This window comes from Anabas testudineus, chromosome 9, assembly GCF_900324465.2.
Source record: "Anabas testudineus chromosome 9, fAnaTes1.2, whole genome shotgun sequence".
NCBI lineage: Eukaryota > Metazoa > Chordata > Actinopteri > Anabantiformes > Anabantidae > Anabas > Anabas testudineus.
In genome coordinates, this window is record NC_046618.1 from 10,466,396 (window position 1) to 10,487,108 (window position 20,713).

General features: G+C 40.2%; 1 protein-coding gene across 1 annotated transcript in view; it reads left to right on the forward strand.

Moving 5' to 3' along the window:
- Positions 1 to 9,572: 9,572 nt before the first annotated feature.
- Positions 9,573 to 20,713, forward strand: part of mef2cb (myocyte enhancer factor 2cb) — a 70,963-nt gene continuing 59,822 nt past the window's right edge. The window contains exons 1-2 of the mRNA XM_026342877.1: positions 9,573 to 9,815; positions 19,314 to 19,447. The gene's annotated coding sequence lies outside the window, so the exon portion shown is untranslated. The remainder of the gene's footprint in view (positions 9,816 to 19,313; positions 19,448 to 20,713) is intronic.

The window sequence follows — 20,713 nt, forward strand, 5'->3', positions numbered from 1 at the left end:
CAGACGTGGTGAGGAATCTGATGCAGACGTGTTGCATTTCTGTTTGTGTAAGTGTCTGTCAGGAGTCAAGTTGGGAAAATGTGAACAGCTCCGCTTGTCCTCAAACAGAGAGCTGTTCAACACGAAAGCGTATGACAGGACGCATTATTTATCAGATAACCTGCCGCATGCATCCAGGATTTGAGGATAGGAATAATGCGAGTAAAAGGAAAAAGAAAAAGGTTTGATGAAGGTGAGGTCACTGAAGTGATTTGTGCAAAATTGCTCAAGGCACTGTTTGTCTTTCTCTCTGTCTCTCGTTCCTAAGCTCCAGATGCATTTCGTGCAGCTCCCGAAAACGTGTTACTATTTTAATTTATTCATTTCATCGTTATCTGCCTTTTGTTTCTGAGACAAAGGTAAAGATGCCCATGGTTGTTTTGTTGACTTTCCAACCCAAACACATACCTTGGTGAAATAATACTTGTCACTCAGCAAAATCAAAGTGGCTGTGAGAAATGAGAAATGACACCAAACATGAGATGGAACATTGGTTTCAACTACTCTAAGCAGATGGTTACTAAAGGAGGGCTGTTTTCTGATGGGGAGGCCCCACGTTTCCCTTATTAAATTGTCACATCTGTGTTGTAAAGCTGCAGCTTATCCTGCTCCTAATGGAATCTAATCAAACTCCAGAGGAAAATGGAGTTCAGGGGGAGAAAATTACCGATGTGAGCGTATCAGTGGATGTCCTCCACTTTCAGAAGGATGCACGAACCTCACTGCATAAAAGAAAAATGTATTAATGAATACATTCATTAAATAAATTGTTTACAAGCTCACTTTAAGGTAAAGGTAAGGTAAAGATTTATCAGGGCACGAGAACTGTCTTAAAACAATATGATCATACCTAATAATATTTAATGACTTATTTTTTTATTATTTATCAAACACACATATAAAGAGCACAATACAGATACAGATATTCCTATTATATTGCAAATGTGTATCGTTAGAACATAACATTTGTAATATTTAACATTCCTCCATTCATGCTTTTAGTGTTAATGTGTCTTGATGTGGCGGCTTTGGCTCTGACTCACTATGAGAGCAGATAGATTGGATCAGGTATTTGAGTCAAAACCAGGGACACATGTTCCATTTAAACAGATCTAGATCTGTTCTAATGAGTCTGAAACCACAAGCCAAAGCGGTTTGATTTGCCAGCACAATCGAAGCAGCACATTTGTTCATAACAAGCTGCATTAACTAATTAGTCTGTGTGAATATGTGCGTTTGATCAATCTTTGAAAGGTACTGTGGCAGTGATTGCCACTGATCTCTTCTTTCTTTCCTTTGTTAAGCATATAAAATGGCATTTATATCGTCGTTATCAGGCGATCTCACTAATTACATTTCTATTCTCCTTAATGATGCTTCTCATAGTTTAACTTTTTGCAGGTTCCAAGAGACTGACAGTAGATTCTAAAAAGCTGTCAATAACTAAAGATACCTAAAATCTGTGATTTGTTCATTTGCTTCAACTTTTTATTTTTCTGAAAATAATTTTCAGTGACCAACTTAAGTGTATTTAGTAAATATACTCAAAGTTGGAGTTTGATGCCTATACACCCTCAAAAAAGTAGAAACAGAGCCATGTTTACCACTGTGTAACAGTCCATCAACTTTCCTTTTAATTGCACTCACTGCAGATTTATAAATTGAATTCTTGGATACCTTGAATCTGGATACAAGACTTCAGCTGCTCAGCGATTCGTGGTCACTGTTTTCTGATTCTCATCTTCATGACATACATGTATGTGGCAGATCTGGACTGCAGGTAGGCCAGTCAAGCACACGTGTTCTCTGTCTACAAATAACGGTGTCCACCTAGAATCCCAATTGCACTACATTTTCCGGATGCAGTACAGTACTCATGTAACTTTTTTTATCATTGTAGTGATGCTTTCTTGTGCAATGTCGCCAAAGGTCTTGAAGGTCAGTCAACAGTAGTGCATCAACCAGTGGCTTTTCTGCACTGAGATCAACTCGGTGTCCCTGAATCTTTTCACTATATTATCTACACTACTGTAAACAGTGAAAAACCTATATTTTTTGCAAACTTAGGTGGAGAAATATTATTTTTAACAGATTATACCATTATAAGATTCTGGGCCTTTGGTGGATGCCACTGCCATGCAGTAGATTTCAATTATTTCAGTTACAGAAATAAAAGGAGAAAAAGAAAGAAATCAGTGGGGTGACCTGCGCTATTCACTGTCCTTTTAGGTGCAATTTTCAGTTAGGAGAGTGGTGGGCAGTTGGGCACTTTAACCTAAAACACTGTAATGGGTGACGACTCAGGGTTATACTGGCACTCCACATCCATCTACTCAGAACAGCACTACAGAAAACTAAGTTCGACCAAGAGCTGCCCTTTCAAAATGCTTTTACCTCTTACAGCTCTACACAAAAGTAGTAAGTTCCGGACTTGTGAAATGACAGAAAATCAATACTGAGCAGATTCAGAACTACTGCCCCTTACTTGGGTAGAAATAAGTAGTCAATCTAGTAATTGTAAGCCACTGTTGATAACATGCTGTTCATCCTAAGCCTTGTTCCTCCAGAAAGCCTGAACTTTTGCTTTGCTTTTATTGTATAAAGAAAAACATTCTTGTTAACAGACAGAAAACAACCACCAGCAGGCCCCACGAGAACAGCAAAAAATCCAGCCGAATGTGGCCATGATCCACCAGCAGTGCCAGGGCATATGGAAGATCCAGAGACGTGTCCCTCCATCTTGGTGGATCCATCTGTCAGTCTTTGCCGGTGCTTTGCTGCTTTCGCTGGCACATCTGACAGCTCCACGCCTCGGCTAGATCAGAAAATTATACAAATGTAAGGGTGGAAAGGTGTAATTGAAGATGGCAAAAGGGCTGATTGGGAGACATTTAAATGATTATTCTCCAGTGTTCAACGAGGGCGTGCGGCAGAGGTTACAGAGAGAAACCCTCTGAAATGATTACCGCTCCTGACAGGTGGATGACAAATCTTTCTCTCTCTCTCTCTCTTTCAGTGAACCTATGCATACAGTGTCAGCATATATATATATATATATATATATATATATATATATATATATATATATATATATATATATATATATATATATATATATATATGCTTGTGCTCTTCATTAGCTTGTGTGTGTATTATATAAACATGTATGCGCGTCTTTGCCTGCATGCGTTCATCAGGATGTGTGAATGTGCATGCAACATGGCTGGCAGGCATGAGCATAAACCCTCTGGAGCGCCTTACTCAGAGCCACGGCAAAGCAGAGAGGATTTACACAAGACAAACGGCAGCACTACCACAATGACAGCATCTAATGGAAGAGGCAAGGCACTTTTTAATGAAGATGCTAATTTAGGAACTATCACACTGTGTTCTGAAACATAAATCAGGAATGAATAGAAATCGCGTGGAGTAGACAGTGGACGGAGGACATGGTCTGACACAGGGAAGCCCCACCTTATTTAGTCGTGCTCAATATTAGATTGTTTCTTTTAATAAAGTGAGTTTTTTTTCTTTCTTGTTGAAGCTATTACTGTTAAAAAACAATAATACAAAGCCTTAAAGATATATTACCAAAGCAATGTATGTTGAATCACGCTGATGATGAATTTAATTATATCTCGAGCAGCATGTAGCAGATGAAGTAATTTCAGTTATTAAATTCATCACAGATTGCGTTCGCCTAATGTTCTGTATATGTCTGCATGCCTGTGCAGATTTAGGACTTCAGCCTATGTTTCTTTTATCTTCTGTCTGCGACTGTCAAAACCATGCGCTGGATTCTTTTTTATTCTAACTATGATACAGTATATTTTACCATTCAAATGCTTTCTTTTTTCTTTTTATTGTTGTCATTGGTGTATGTGGGATTCTTCTGTACAGGACATTTCTACAGGGACTCTGTCTCTGTCTCTCCCTCTCACTGTTCTTTCTCTTTGTTTTTTTTTTTTAACCAATTTACTTCTTCCACTCCGTTGCATGCGTGGCAGTTATACAGTAAATGCCACAATGAAACAACTGACATATCAGTTTTTCCCCTGACATTGTCAGACGTTTTATATCTATGTGGTTTGAGTCAGAGTTGTGTTCTGTCATGTTAAATACAGTTGACAGAAGAGCCAGGCAACACCCTAAACCTGTGGCCTGGGACTTTGTTTTCACTGGGCACCAAAGCACTGTGCTGCCTCAGGCTTTGGTCTGCTGTGAGCTGGAGGCTGGGACTGTTTTACTGTACTCTCTCATGTCACACATTTGACATAAGCATGTGTTACACGCATTTGTCAACATCATTTTAGGGGCCGTGGAAGATTATTGTGAACACTTCAAGGTGCATGCGAGACAAGAACTGAAATGTTGTTATAGCTCATTAACATGTAAATACCATATCAGCTATTTGTTACATTATATACACAGTCTACAGTATGTCTGCTACACCTTTATAAACCACTGGACCCTTAGACTCTGCTATGATGCCACATTCACCTATACATTTTTGAAATATGTCAAATCTTTTCTAAGGTTTGAACTAGCTCCAGGGGATCAAGAGTCAGCTGAAATTTCCTCACCCACACCAGACTAAGTAAAACTCTAAGCTACAGCCAAAGCACTGAGCAAGGACCTCTGAAATGTGAGCCGTGACACATGGAGCATCGGAGAAAATGGCAATAAAACCAAACAAACACACTTTAAAATATATATAAAGCTTGTCTGTTTAAATCCATCTAATCTTGACTAACAGAATCCATACTGGAAATGGACTTTCAAAGTGATAAAGGATTTTCAGATAACACAGATATGATTGAAATGCTTACAGTGACAGTTTTTGTTTCTTCACTCTCGAGTCAAATAAAAATTAACACATTGCATTATATTTTTACAACTGTAAGTAAAATTTGAACACATTTAAAAACAAACCAGAACAAAACTTGGATGTGCTCAAAGATGCAGCCCCTGCCTTAGCAATTATTAAAAAAGTACCATAGGACAATGAGACCTTTCTTATATTTTCCAATATATTCCATACACTTAAATAGTGTACAGAAGATGTTTATATAAAAAACAAAATCATTTATTTTCAGTTTGTTAACCGCATTGATCTAACAAATATATCTGTTAATAGTGGAGTATGTAATCTTCAGATTCAACAATGTGATGCTAAGTATAGCCTTGCTTAGAAAAATACACTAACAGGCAATTTCTTTCTTGGCACGCTTTCAAAGGAAGTCAGAATCATATACTGAGCTAATATGGCATTACTGAATATGGTGCAGTATGTATTTTAGTTGGGTTTAAATGGCATCATGTTCATCACTGTCACCGTTCCTCTTGGCTTTCAAGTCAAACATGTGCCGTGTAGGTTTACTCAGGGGTGAGAGCACCCAAAGATCAAAATGAGGAGAGCATGTGAGTTAAAGCATTTGGATTTAATTGAACAGCGTCAGTGATTAAAACTTAAAGCGTGAACATTAATCAAGTGCTCATTTTTGATATTGTGAGTTTAGTCCAATCTCCTCGTAAAAGCTTAAGATGTGGCTAATCAAGAGCTCATCCTATTTTTGCCCTTTCTCACTCTTTTGCTAATATCTTTGACGTTTCCACTAACTTGCAGATATGCGGCTGACGTTTCAATTGGACCGCCCGTCACTTTAAAGACGGTGCCTTGGGCCATTGTTTGAGTCACAGTGTGGGAAGAAAGAAGGAGAGAAGAGGACAGCCTCCGTCGCCGCTTGCAGTCCTGTTATAATGCAAGTTCACAAAGCACCATGTAATACAGTATATGTTTCATTATTTTTGTTATTTTTCTATGCAGAAAATACAGTTTATTGGTTGCAGTTACAAGAATAGAGCCCTCCATCCTAATTTGCGCTCAACCTCCTGGAAACAGGGAGTGAGAAACATGAGGGAGATTTATGTGGAAGTTAAGGCGAACACAGAGCAGTGAGTGCAAGGGTAAGTGCTTTGCTTTGTTACCATGGCCACCTAAAAATGCTCTCTGTTTTTCTCTAGTGCAAGAGAGGATGAACAGACAGGGAAGCAAAACGGAAGAATATTAGTTGGATAGTCCTTAGTATTATTTGGCTTAATTCAAAACAGTATTATCAGAACTATGAATTTCTTCTGAACTTCATAGAAAATCCTGCATTTTGCACTATTTACATATCTGTCTATGCTTCATTCATTCATTTTCAAACGCTGATTTATATTCTTAAACTGTTCTTTAGGAAAAATGTCAGACTGGACCTGCAGAAGGAACAGTGTGGGATAAAGAGTTAGCCTGGCACCAGTCATAAACCACCCTTCAAAAGAGCCAGATGGAGAGGGTAAGGTTTCAGTTAAAATATTGTTTTTGGATTGAGGTGCGCGCTCGCTCTCTCACTCTTGCGCTCTCTCTCTCTCTCTCAGTCTTGCGCTCTCTCAGTCTCTCTGTATGTCCTTGTCTCTCTCAATCTTTCTCCCTTGTAGTCTCTTGCTCTCTTTCAGACTCTCTTCCTGCTGTGTTTTATCAGATCCTGTCACAGGGGGCATCTTATAAAACCAACAGAGCTCATCAAGATTGAGCTCCAGAGGGCCGGTTCGGTCAATCCTTGTTAATCTACTGCAGTCGAGGCTGGGTTAAGGCCCACGCTGGTATTTATCAGCTGTATCAGATTTGGAGTGCTGATTTAAAGTCAGCTCTCCAGACCCCTTTTTCACTGTGAGTGATTTGCGATGAAAATGATGGTTGAAGGGACCTGAGCTGTGGTCCTAAATCTGCAGTCGTGCCCTGAGACGCTTGATAAACATACAGCCTCTGGGCTTGTGTCTGGGCTGCTGGGGCTGTGGGGCAGAAAGGTATGTGCTTAGTGGTGGCCGCGGCCTCCCTTCATTCACGGCCTCCCCTCGTTCTCCGAGGCTGAACACACACAGAGCGACCTTGTGTGGAGCAGAGGGCTGGACAGCCGCACTGAAGTCAGTTCCCATCATGCAATGCTCTGTAGGCAAAAGAAGGGTTATACACACACACACTCAAACATTCACCACAAAGCAACTACAATATACTTCATTGTTGTGATTTAAAAAGAAAACTAACACACAGACGCATCTATTCTAACAAGTGATTCTCATAATCATCACCTCCAAGCCAGACTGTAGGGTTGCCCCCGACTACCGTGGAGTTGTTATAAAAGTGCTCATAAATCCACCCAGAGTTACATAAACCTGTCAGTGGGTTCATTACAATAATTACTTTAATTTTCTGTTGATGATTTAATGATAAAGCAACAGAAAAAAAAAAGAGAGAAAATAAAACAGAGTGAAAGGGGTTTCAGAGGAGACGCCACGCCACGTTTCCTGTTGAGCGCCTGTCACCTCTCAGCTAACAGAACACTTTGTGCTTCACCACTGGCGTAGCCTGGAGTGCTGTGAGCCATAGCGTGGACACACAGCGGCACCGATTGTGACACGCACTAACGTGCACAAGGACACACATACAGTACGTACACTAATGAGTGCATGAACACACTCGGAAATTAATTGGCTACAGAAAATCTTTACACCCCAACCAAGCGGAGTATATGTCAAATGGCCAGTGCCCGATTGATTAGGACATGATGTACTCTTAAAGTTTATTGACTATACGGCTGCTCTGCTGGTTCTTGTGGTCGACAGTGTGCCACAGACTGCCACGATGCTCTCTGTTTTTCCCCTTCTTGACACTGCCACAGTCATAAAAAGACAGCCAGGCTTTGGTCCTCTGTCCCTCCACTTAGTTCCTCCACTGCCCCATTAAAAAAGGGAGACAGAGCTAAAATGCCCTCTCAGCAGGCCTCTACTGGCATGGCAGTGTATTCAGAGAAACACTCCAGCCAAAATACACAAGCCAACAAACGAACTCAGCACATTGGTCCACGTGTACAAGCTAATGGTTGTGTATTGTTCAGGCTCAAAAGCAAAATACGTTTTCCTTGTGGCTACATCAGAGATTATATCACCATGTTAGTTACCAAAGTACTCTGATCTGAGACACTGAATTCCTAGCCTCATCTAGGGATATCATAATTAAATGAACTCCCATCCACATCCATCAAAATCTCTTCAACCCCCACCCCCACACAAAAAGTGCTGCTGAATTCCCGTCTGTGAGGTCGTCGCAAATACCAGGATGGGCAGGCAGCGATCTTTGCATGTATAGGGGTGCAGGTAGTCGCGATACCGACATTCCCCAAAATAAACAGATTAGTTAATTGTTTGTGCCCAGAAACATGTAAACAATACAGTCAGATCAATACAAAATATATTTCACTGTCAGTAGAGTGTGAATACCTATCGTCAAGGGAACACAACTGTTTTATCTCCTCTGACAGTGGATTTCTCCTTTTGGATGTATTCTGGGAAAATACCAATCTATATTCTACTCATCTTTCCTTCATATCATCAACCTCAGCCTTAGCAAATTGGCTGATTTAAGAGGGATATATGAAACACTAATTTAAGTGTATCATTCTGTGCATTATCTACAATAGATTCTGGCATCAGGTTAAAGACTCTGACTGGAAAATACATGATAAAACTACAATTACCTCTGTGCCACCCCCACAAAACTCTGCTAATGTGCAAACAGCCACAGAGGATATTACGATTTAAGCTTGTTGATCCTTACATTACACTGAATGTATCATTTAGAAGGAGAAATGGTGTACAGTCAGGATGCCTGCAGCTTAAGGAAACTCCAAAAGTTTTCTCCTGAATTGCGATGCATGATTTTTATCGTGTTTTAATGAAAGAAAAAAGACATTTCCTGAACATTGTGGTTGAAAAAAAAATCAGGACTGTAGGCGGATTTTAGTCATAGATATAGGGCTATTTAGTTAAATGAGTTTATAATTACCAAATTATAGGTGTATACCACTGCACCTGGTATTTTGACATTTAACAAGATGCTATCAATGTCAGTTAATCTGTTCCAGCGGATTATTTATTTATGATTCACATAGATTTTGCTGTTGCATGGTTATGAAAGGGGTAATAGTGTTTGCTACAGCAAAGTTTACTTAAAATGTTTTGCAGCTGTGATAGCCTCAGCAATTCAATTAGAAGAATAATGAACTTTAAATGAGCTGTTACCATTCATTCATTATGCAAGTCTTTAAGATTTGGCCCACTTCACGCAGGACGGTATGTTTTGTATGAAATGTCGACAGAAAGGTTAAAGATAACTTGACCAGTATATTAAAAAAACATCAAATAACAAGAAGCACGGCGTCCTTGTAACTGAGAGCTGTACATGTGTGAAGGGGGTGCCTTTTTTACCACTGTGAAGATGGCAGCATTCTTGGGGGGGCAATAATCCGGGGCATATATGCCAGTGCTGACAAAGGTCTGGGGTAAACATGTGTGTGTGTACGTGTGGAGGGTGTCACTGATCTCTTACAAGGCTAAATTTACCCAGGAGTGATAGGGGCAGGTGGATTCAGCTGGGACAGAGGGGTAGGGGTGGTGGTGGTGGCTGGAAAGAACCAGACCTGGTCTCAGTTCAGACGGAGATTGCGGGCAAACACACAACCCAAATCGGGGGGTTCTATTCAAAGCCAGCTGGTCTGGCTTTATCACATGCGGGACATTTTATTTTAGGCAATTTGTTGGTATATGTATCTATAGATATTTTCTTTTTCTTTCTCTTTTGTTTTCAATGTCTTTAATTTTTTTCTCTGTTTGATTGAGCTGGGCCTCAGCTGGTGCTGCAGGGTGTAACTTCCTGGGGAAGCAGAGAAACGGCACGGGTGAGTTTTCACAGTACACCTTTTCCCTTCTTTCCCCCCACCCCCGTCTCCTCTGGACCTCGTTCTGTCAGTGGAAAACCTGTCTGTGTGAACGTTTCAAAACCACACTCTGCACAGTGGGTCGTGGCATGTTTAACAGATTAAGCCGTAATTTTGATATTTGAGCAGCTCAAATTGAACTGTGCTAAAAATTTATTTTGAAGTGCTGTTTGCCTAATTGTTTCATTATAGCCTTGCTGGATTAAATGAATGATGTCTTTGTCACGTAGCTAAATACGGGAATTACTTTACAAGGCCAAAAGATTCAGTTTACTATGAATTTTTCTTGTTTTCCTGTACTCGATAAAATACAAAGACACCGGAGAAGCTCTAACACAACTGAAGGAGGAGTCAAGTCGCAGCTGTTGCCAATCACCTCTTTTGAGCTGCTGGGGAACAGTCGATTGAGGCTCCCGGAGCTGCGTGTGCGTGTGTGTGTTTAGGTTTTAAAAGTCTACATTTTTTTTATATCTCTAAGGCAAGACAAATGGCTTAACTTGCTAAAGTGGAACTTTATATTGTGCTGTTTCTCGGCTTCTAATTCTTCACAGTCAGTTTAGGTTACTGGTACTTTTAAGGGTAATTGCTTAGAACATCTCATTGCACAATCTGGAATTATCAGTGAGAGAAAAGAGCATGGCCTTAACGTGCTGTTTGCTTTAGAAATGACTCATTCCCTCAAGGTAGCTACCTAAGTGGCAAACACACACTTCAGTAGCAATATGTGTCACACAGCTTGGTGTTTAAGTAAGACATATTGGTGAAAGTTTTGAAACTGAGGCGAAACTTTTTGTCATTTTACATGAACAGAGAAGGGTTTATTCCTACTCAAACAGGTTCACGGGAGGTATAAAAAATAAAGGCTCTCTATCGTAGGGCACTTGTCCCAAAACAACCTAATGGAATTTCAAACTAAAGCAAAGGCTTTGTTTGATTTCAATGAGTCCTGAACGTTTCCCCTCTGCATTTTGATTCAACTGTAGCATTTGGATAAAATAAGCAGAGGTGCAGTATTATTCAAAAAAGTGATATTCGGGTATTTTCAGTTAATTGTTTTTCTTATATTGCTTTTCATTCTATGTATTTATCATTCAATATGCTACCACAGCTACAGTTAAGGTTAATAATCACATTTTAATACACTTTAACACCACTTTTTCAGAGCAAAGCTAAAAATTAAAAAAAAAACTAAACTTAACAGCCCTAAAAGAGTGGAAATGAACAGATTTAAATAGTATATCTAGATATATTAGTAGTCACATAAATACAAATATACTGCATAGATGCATGTAGATAAGTAAGCACTTAGTGTCTTTATTGTTACTGTCCTGTTGCTACTAAACTAAAAAGGCAGGACCTGAGAAACTTTGACCCAGTTAACAGGAACCGCTCAGTCCTCATTTATTAGCTTTTCTACCCCTGAATTCCACGGCTTTGATGGTCAGCAGAGTTGAGGAAACGCGCTGTTTTGTTTCTCTGTAGGGTGGCGAGCACTCTTACGCAGTTGCCTCTCTGCCTTTGAAATTCACCTCATCCTGTCATTTCACCTTCACACTTTGTTATTAGTTTCATTGTTGCCGTTCCTTCTGTGATTCGAATAGTCGTGGATGTTTACCTTCACGGGTAATGTCTGAAATGTGATGAAATCAAATAGTCAGTAATCTCATATTCTCATAGTCTCATATGATGTTGTTAATGAAAGACTAGAAGACCAACAAATTGCTGAAATGTATCAAATACATGGTAATGTGAGGTTATGGCTCATTTCAGGTTTCCTAGTTTATTAGAGGAAAGTAATGCAGTGCAGGTATTCTATTTAAGGTTTCTACAAAGTACAAGTAATTTGCTGTTCGTTTATTCGGTGACAGAAAACAAAGCTGGATTTACAGTAGTAGTTAGCTTCTGTGGTTAATTTGTGGGCAGTGATCCAGATGCTCTTGACTTACCAAAGATATGTTGCTGCATAATGTGCATTTCATTTTAAGAAACAAAGGATCGCTGAACCGAGACATATTACACATATGGAAGCAGTTTCGCTTGAGATGGCATGGAGAGCACAAGTATCTTTGTTCCACTGTAAAGGCTCACAGTAAAGGCATAGGAACATTGTTATTACTTCGCATTTTTATTCACTGCTATCATCTTTATTATTTCATTTTGGATGATTTCCAACCGCAGCCAAGCCTCCTGTACGAAAGCTCTCCTTCCATTTAGCCCCCTGAGCACTGTCGAGGCCTGAAAACAGTATGACGCTTCGCCGCCACTATACAACGCCTGTGCGCCAGGGCCGCCTAAATCTACAAAACACGAGTGCTGGCGCAAGGCAGCTCTTTTGATCTGCAGCTAATCTCAGTTGCCTGCCTCCCCTCTGATCATGTCTGAATAAGAATGAGTTGGGGGGTGATCCTGGAGGCACAAAGAGCTTTAGACGCCGCCGCTCGTCTGCCAAGCTCCACCATGTAACACAGGCCTGCGCCAACGGTTGTTAGGCCTCGCTATCACACATCAGAGCTGGGAAGCCCTCATTTAGACAGACATCATATTCTGCTCCACTTGCTTTTCTTCGCAGTGAGATGCTATCAGCTGCTTGTTGGGAATGTGGGAGAAGTTGCACAGCCATGCTGAGTGATCTTTAATTGTCAGGGGAATTGGCTGAGGTCACCAGCTGCAGGAGGGACTTCTGCTGTGTAATGGTTACTGAAGAAAATGAAAACGGTGATAACTGGATGAATGTATCTGAACATATTGGATAGGGCCTTGTTAGGACAATGATCGTACAAAGCATATTAAAATAACACAGTGGTGATTTTTGTCAAGCTATGCAGGTTCTTGTGTTTTTCACGTCCTCATCTGAAATCACAGAGATCACACTGGACTACAGAATGTTTTACAAGGACATTACAGTAGGATTAGCTTAAATATGTTACTCTCAAATCCCATTTTCCCATATCTTCATAGAAAGCAGGGTTTCGTAAAGTCGCAAATATTTCTAGAATGATTAATTTGGTTGGTGATTTTTTTTTTCAACAGATATTGTTTGTCACTGCCTTTCTAAATGCACCTTACAAATATATTCTCATGAGTGTCTGAGCTGTCATTGCCAAGATTGACTCATGTTTGGTAACAAAACCTACCTGCTAGGGTAGAATAGGGAACGATGGTGGTTTGAATTTTAAAGGAACTGCTGCTTAAATTCAGGGAATGATAGTGGTTATGGTTAAAAGAAACCAATGTTGACAGTGTTTGGAAATGGGAAACAAACATTCATGTCAAACTCACATGATACTTAACATCACGCTAATTCCACCTTTGCTCCTAAACCAACAAAAGTCTTAATTTGTCCGGCCACAAAAGGTAAACAGAAACATGGGGTCATTTCAGGCATTTCAACAAACAACCAATCCTGTCATTTTTCTGGTGCGGATTACATGTAACCAAACTTAAGCTGAAAATTCAGCTAATTTAGATTTGCAGTCCTGACTGACATCATAAGAACATTGCTTTATTTTTAGCACTGATAACATTTCGAGCATCGTTTTTGCACAACTTCTGGAAAACTCTGGTGAGCATCCTGTGAACAGAGACATGAAAAAAGTAATATTGGCACCTCCCCTTTATGGGCACAATTAGAGAAAGGGCAGTGAGAACAATGAAATAACTGTGCCTGTGTTGGAGCAGTTCATAGGGAATTACTTTCCAACCATTCAAAAGCAGGAAAAATCATTAGCAGAAAGTGAGTTTCTTTTTTCTTCCCTTCACATGAAGCAATCTCGTGGAGACAAAGAGAACTTTGAGCCCCTGATATACAGACAGAATAAGTGGGAATTACACTTGTCGCAGTATAGAGACGACACAGGAGGGGGAGGATGAAGACAGAGAGCAGTGTCAGTATCAGAGATTAGAAAAAAACAGAAAGTACATTAAAATAAAAATAGTTAACATGTTTGCATGTGGATAATGGTCTTTAACAGTTCAATGGCTGCTAAAATTTAATGTCTGAAAAAAAAAAAAACAATTCTCAAATGTTTGAATAATCCAAACGAATCATTATGCTATTCATCAAATATAAATAATGCAGAGTTACAAAATACTGGGTTATACCTCCAGTTAAATCATGCAATAAACTAGTTTGTTCTATGCTGACAAGGATGCAGAGCTCCCCTGCAGGCAGCACATTTAATTACACAGCAGCATTTGAATGCACCTCTATAGGATCGATGTGCTCTTCATAAAGAGCAGTTGGCATACCGATGGTACCTTGCCGCGTATGCATTTATGACATACATGACATTAAATATTTTGATTGTAAAATCAGTAAGCAGGCAAGACAGTTTCATCAGTTTAATTAATCTGCAATTATAAAGCCTGAATAGTCAAACAATACCCTGTATGTAACAGCTGGTCTTTCTTCTAAATATCTAAATGTTATTTGTCTTGTGGAAGTAATTTATTATAATTTAATAAGTTACAGTAGCAAGAGAGTCTGGTCTTTGAATTAAACTAAAAAACAAAAGTTTGACAAGTGACAAAGTCTCATTTAGATTCCCAATAAACATCACAGTCATCATACATATTTACTGTATCTTATGCATTTTGACAGTTAAAAGTTTCTACAGCAAAAATTTGTATGATTTTTTCAGTAAGCAGCATATGTGACTATGTGTGTGTGTGTGTGTGTGTGTGTAAGTTTGTAAGTGTTCATATCTATAGCACACATATACAAATGTAAGTGAAGTAACAGGTCCGATCAACAACTCACCCACCAGCACTGCGCCTCAGCCAGTCAGAGCTGCCGCAGGACCATGGGGCTCTTCCTATGATGTAACTGGAGCGTCAGGCAGAACAAAGGGAGAGCTTGTTGTTCAGCTTGTGTCTCATTCATAATGCATAAAAGGTGTACAAACAGAATACTGTTGGTTAAACACGACACATGCAAATCGCCAGTGCCATCTCGCAGTGAGGGGTCTTTACGTGACTGCAGTTTCAGAGGCCTTCTGACTTTGTTATTACTGCACCAAAGTCTGTTTTTTGTACGGTTTGATGCCAATGCTGTGATGTTCTGAAACTGAACTGTAAGGTCAAGGACACTTATGAGATGGTACGCTGAATTTTACGCTGGTCAGACGCAGCTAATGGCCAAAACACACAGAAAAGCCATGTTATTGAAATTAACGCTTCATATGCTTTCGCTGAAAGATGAGTCATACCATTATGGAACAGAGGAGGTAATGATAAGTAGACAGAACGTCTTCTTTTAAATGCTTTGCTTTTTTCCTCCCTAGAAAACGACAGGAATTACAGTTAATGAGGCTTTATGTTTATAAAATATAAGGGATCATTTGATGTCCAAGGCAAAATTCATGGTGATTTCTTAAAGTGAGAGAATAGAGAAAAAAAACTGACTGATGTTAATATGCTGTCATTCAAGTGTGAAGACTTGAAAACAATTTTCCAGTTTTACAGTACAAATACCATATGTATATCAAAATATGATGTATTTACATATGATATATTTTTTGTAAAAGCAGGTAGCATAGGCTGTGAGTGGTTATGGTTTAAGGTCAAAACAGAACTTGAACACCCTGCTTTGGTGATTTTTGTCAGCTGTAAAATGATCAAGGTAATACATTGCTCCAAAAATTAAAGAAACACTGAAAACACATAAGACACCCTGAAAATCTAAGTGGAACAATTATGTAGCAGGTTAGTCCATTTTAAATTTCATTCCAGCAGCTCAAAATGGTACTCGGTGCTTGTATGGCCCCCACGTGTTTGGATGCAACGTTGTGACAACCTCTTAATGAGACAACGGTTGATTCCCAGGGGTATCTCCTCATGGATCTGGTCCAAGGCATCACTGAGCTCCCAGAGAGACTGAGGTGCAACCTGGTGGCAATGAATGAACCAAAACATAATGTCCCAGAGGTGCTCTATTGGATTTAGGTCAGGTGAGCGCGTGGGTCAGGCAATGGTATAAATTCTTTCAACCTCCAGGAACTGCCAGCAAACTCTCACCACATGAGGCCGGGTATTGTTGTCACCAGGAGCAACACAAGCTTCACTGCACTAGTGTAGGGTCTGATAGGGGGTCCAGGGATTATATCCTGATACCTAATGGCACTCAGGGTGTTGTTGTCTGGCCTGTAGAGGTCGGTGCGTCCCTCCATGGATATGCCTCCCCAGACCATCACTGACCCACCACCAAACAGGTCATACTGAATGATGCTAGAGGCAACATAATGTTCTCCACGGCTTCCCCAGACCTTTTATATCTGTCACGTGTCAGAGTGATATTACTTCTCCTCTGTGAAAAGCACAGGGGCCCAGTAGCAGACCTGCCAATTCACAACTCCACGGTGCTGGGTGGTGAGCACAGGGCCCACAAGGGGATGTCTGGCCCTCAGGCCACCCTCATGAAGTCTGTTTCTGGTCGTTTTGTTAGAGACATTTACAGTGGCCTGCTGAAGGTCATTTTGCAGGGCTCTGACAGTGCTCATATTGTTCCTCCTTGCACAAAGGGGCAGCTACCAGGCCTGTTAATGTGTTAAGGACCTTTAACCACCTGTCTCCTGGAATCTTCTCTGTGCTCTTGAGACTGTTCTGGGAGACACAGAAAACCTTCTGACAATCGCCAAAAAGGTGCCATCCTGGAGGACTTGGCCTGTTCAACCTCTGTAGGGTCCAGGTATCACCCCATGCTACCAGTAGTGACAGTGACCCTAGACAAATGCAAAACTAGTAAAAAAGTTTCAGAAAAGATGAGGAGAGTAAAAATGTCAGTGGCCACCACCTGTGAAACCATCTCTGTTTTGGGGGTCGTCTCATTGTTTCCCCTCTTGTTCACCTGTTGGTAATTTTATTAACACCAAAGCAGCTGAAACTGATTAACAACCCCCTCTACTACTTAACTCATTAGATTAATATCCCAGAGGTTTAACTGACATGATGCTAAACTCTGATTAAAAAGCGTTCCTATAATTTTTTTGAGCAGTGTATAACCTGCGAGCTAAAATTAGAAAGGGGAATGACACCTTTATATTACAAAAGCTCATTTGAGAGCACAAATAAATACTTCCCCAGAATCAAGATTTTCTTTGTTTTATATATTTTGTAATATGAGGACATATGATTTCAGTTAATTAAAAGTGATTTTCTCACCTTTGCTCCAATAATTAGACTGTACAATGATACAATTCCTGCAACTATAATTACTGCTGATATTACCTTCTGAATTTCATTATAAACCTTATTCATAAGGAGCTCCAAATCGTGTAATATAACACTTTGGATGACTGACACAAAGACCAAGCGCACAACGACAGGGAAATGTCTCTTATCTCACCTACAAAGTGTTAGATGACTTCTGAAGCAGGTATGTTTTTGCCTGAGAACAGATCCCAGACATCCAGGCTGATTACCTGCTGTAGTCTGGATATCATCTGTTAACATGAACAAACAATGGATGTGAGAAGCTGAGGGTTAAATGTGATCAGTTGTGCCCAGAAAATGCTAATAATCTAAAAAAGATAATAAAACAGTCACAATGGATAATATAACACACTCCTGCAGGTTTATGCACTGGCAGTAAACACACACAGCACTTGCGCTTAAACAAGATTTACCAGCCTTTAAATATTGAATGTAAACCAGTTGGACTCTACTGTTTCACTTTTTTTTTCTAAATGTATTACTTTTTATAAATATTTTTTTTATTCAACGTCTACATAAAAATGTGCTGTATGTCTGAATGTTCATAATTTTTTTTTTTCCACTCTCCTAATCATAACATTTCAGAACAAAATATTTTTAGTCATAATTTCAGCACGCTCTATTGAGATTTTAGTCTAAAAATATCTCTTCAAACACCCATACTGGTCTAACCGTAACAAAGACAAACACACACAAACACCCACACAGACACACATGTGGAGACGTAAGCTCTATAGATCCCCAGCTGAGGCTGCGAGTTAAATTGGCCCGTAGGTCTTTCTGTACCCACTGTGAGGAGTTTGGTCGTCACATCGTGTCAGTCTGGTGTCAAAAAACCACATGTCTCTGAAACTCTTTGGGGAACGAACGCAGGAAGAATGACTGAAAGCGGTAAATACCAAATAAAGCTGGAATCATCCTCAGACATATCCAACGTACAACAAATAATCCATGTGTTTCGTGGTGCTTCTGAAATAGCTGGCTAATTCTCAGGAGCAGCGAGGCAGAGTGCTTGACAACATCATCTACTGTGACAGGCAGACTGTGTTTTCACGTGAGCGTGATCGACAACAGATTGCACTGAGCCCGGGCTGTTCCTGTTTGCCCTGGAAATGTGTTTGTGTTTATCTTTTGCTTGAGAAAGGCATTCCTTTCTTTCTCCCTCCGTTACAAAAAAAAAACACACACATTTTCAGGCGAGCTGTTGTGCACGCGCACGTGTGTGTGTGTATGTGTGTGTGTGTTTGTGTGTGTGTGACAAATGCTGTGAAGTGACTGCCAGGAGAGGCTTAAGAAACAATCCAAGCAAGATCAATATCAGCAAACCGCACTTATGTGTTTGACTTAACATCCAGTTACAGCTTCCCCTTTTCTCTTTTTATGCACAGCTGATGCCAAACCTCATGGAATTGCATTTACCCAAAAGCCTAAAGTGTGTGTATACACACTGTGACATATTCGAAATTACATAATTGTTTTGGCAAACTGTTGATTTCACTCCACCAGAATTTGATGAGACTTCAGCCCACACTTGAAAACACACACTCACACAGACACACACACACCCCTCAAACCATAAGTTAAGGATTGCATGTTTTAACAGTAGGAGGGAAGGACAGTGGCTAATGAGTAAGACTGAGAAAGTTTCAGATGGCACGAAACTGATCATGTCATTTGTTTTAATTAAGTAGAAAATACTTTGACTCATCACAACACAAATGCCACTACCTACAGTATCTAACCTGCAACAAATTCACATTGTTTACACACCTTCGTTGCATCCCAAATTATTTTGTCGCTGCAAGAGGCATCATGTGCCACGTGAACCACACGGCTCAGTGTAATACGACTGCGTTTGAGCTGTTTCTACCATTTTTAGATTTAGTCATAGATCTGCACTCAATACTCTCAGGAGTAAAATATACAGTAGATCTTCCCTACTTTGCATTAAATGTGTGAGCCTATAAGAGGCTGTTAGTGTGCCTTCACTATAAGTTTATCCCTGTAGACAAGTCAGTCATTTATGAATATGCATGAGCCGGCGTTTGCCTCGTTTAAGATTTCTCTTCATTCAAATATATTCAATCCACCTCCTCACATTTATTTCTCTGTCTTCCATATACAGTAGCCATTAAACACACACAGACACAAAGATCCTAACGTGTTTCCTGCACATACGTGGAAACTATTACACCCGCCGGTTCACTCTCTTTTTCTCCTCATGCTTTCCTATACGACTTCTCCTCCCAGGTGCCACAGCAAAGACAACCTCAAGCACTGTGAACAGTGAAACAACCTTCTCAGATGAATCGCTGACAGACACCGTTAGAGAGCAAGGGAAACTGAGGGCACGCGAGACGGCAGACGAACAAACTCCGAATGCGGTATGTACAATCACACAGGCACCCATAGGTGTCCATATGTCAGTGACACATCTAATGTAATTGCCAGTGGCACTCTCTAAGAGGTCTAAAAGAAGGAAATGGTGTCTGTGAAGTGTGTCATATCTGTATTTTTTATACACGCTGATATGTGAGGCCATTGCTATTCATCATGTAGCATTTATGAACACACTGTGTCTACCAGGCTACACCTTATTGATTCTCATAGAGACCTGGGAGCCAGAGGAAATGCTATTAAAGATTAAAAGGTCAGCTGATGTTAAGGTGGTATCCCAAGTCATAAGACACCAGCGGCTTCAGTTACAGGCTGTAATGTCCGCCCGTCAAGCAGATTAGCCAACCTGATTTATTTATTAACTGATTCCAACCCTGACTGACTGACTGACTGGGTGGCTGGTCGCATATATGGCCTTCAACTTCGCAGGTGAACTACAAAGGAAGAGAAAGATTAGGGTGCTGCGTGGTGTCCGCTTACATTTCATGGATGTACAGCAAAGCTAAGCTCTTAAAGCACAAGCTTTAGTGCATTTGAATAAATTCATGGAGGTAGACTAGTCACTTGACAAGGAGAATGTAAAGGGCAGCACTGACCTTTGATTTGTTCAGTAGGATGAAGCCACTCTAACAAATACCACCTGTAAAACTTGGTGATGAGACCTGATGTATTAGATAATAGCAGGCCTCATTGGATACAGCCATTAAATACGTCTCTACTGATACAGAACCCATATAATACGAACAGAATAGAACTGCGGCATTACAAGGCCTATCTGGGATCCATCTCTGTACAGAAAGCCGTCGCGCTGCCTGTCTGCATCTTATCTGAAGTGGCAAACTTGCTGTTCTAATTGTTATCTTCACACTAATAGAGTGGATGTTTTCAAATCATTTGGTTGGATGGATAAAGGCTGGGTAATTCCCCCCCATGCTTAGTGTCTGAGTCAGGGCTTATCTGCAGAAGATAGCTGGGGTCTTGGAGAATGATTGGCGGCTCGCAGGAGGTGGAAAGTTTTCAGTGAGTCAGAAATGAAGCAGCATTCACACTGCAACTGAACTGGATGATGGCATTATTTGGGAGTTGTAGAGAAGTAAGTCAAGTCATATCATGAAATAATGGGTCTTAGAATATTATGTTCCTTAAAGTAAGAGTGGGCTGCTTCATGTTTGCTACCATCACACTATATAAATGGACAGATTAGCCTTTGGTGTTTTTCTTACTACCCCCAAATTATTCCGTGCTTCTCCCAA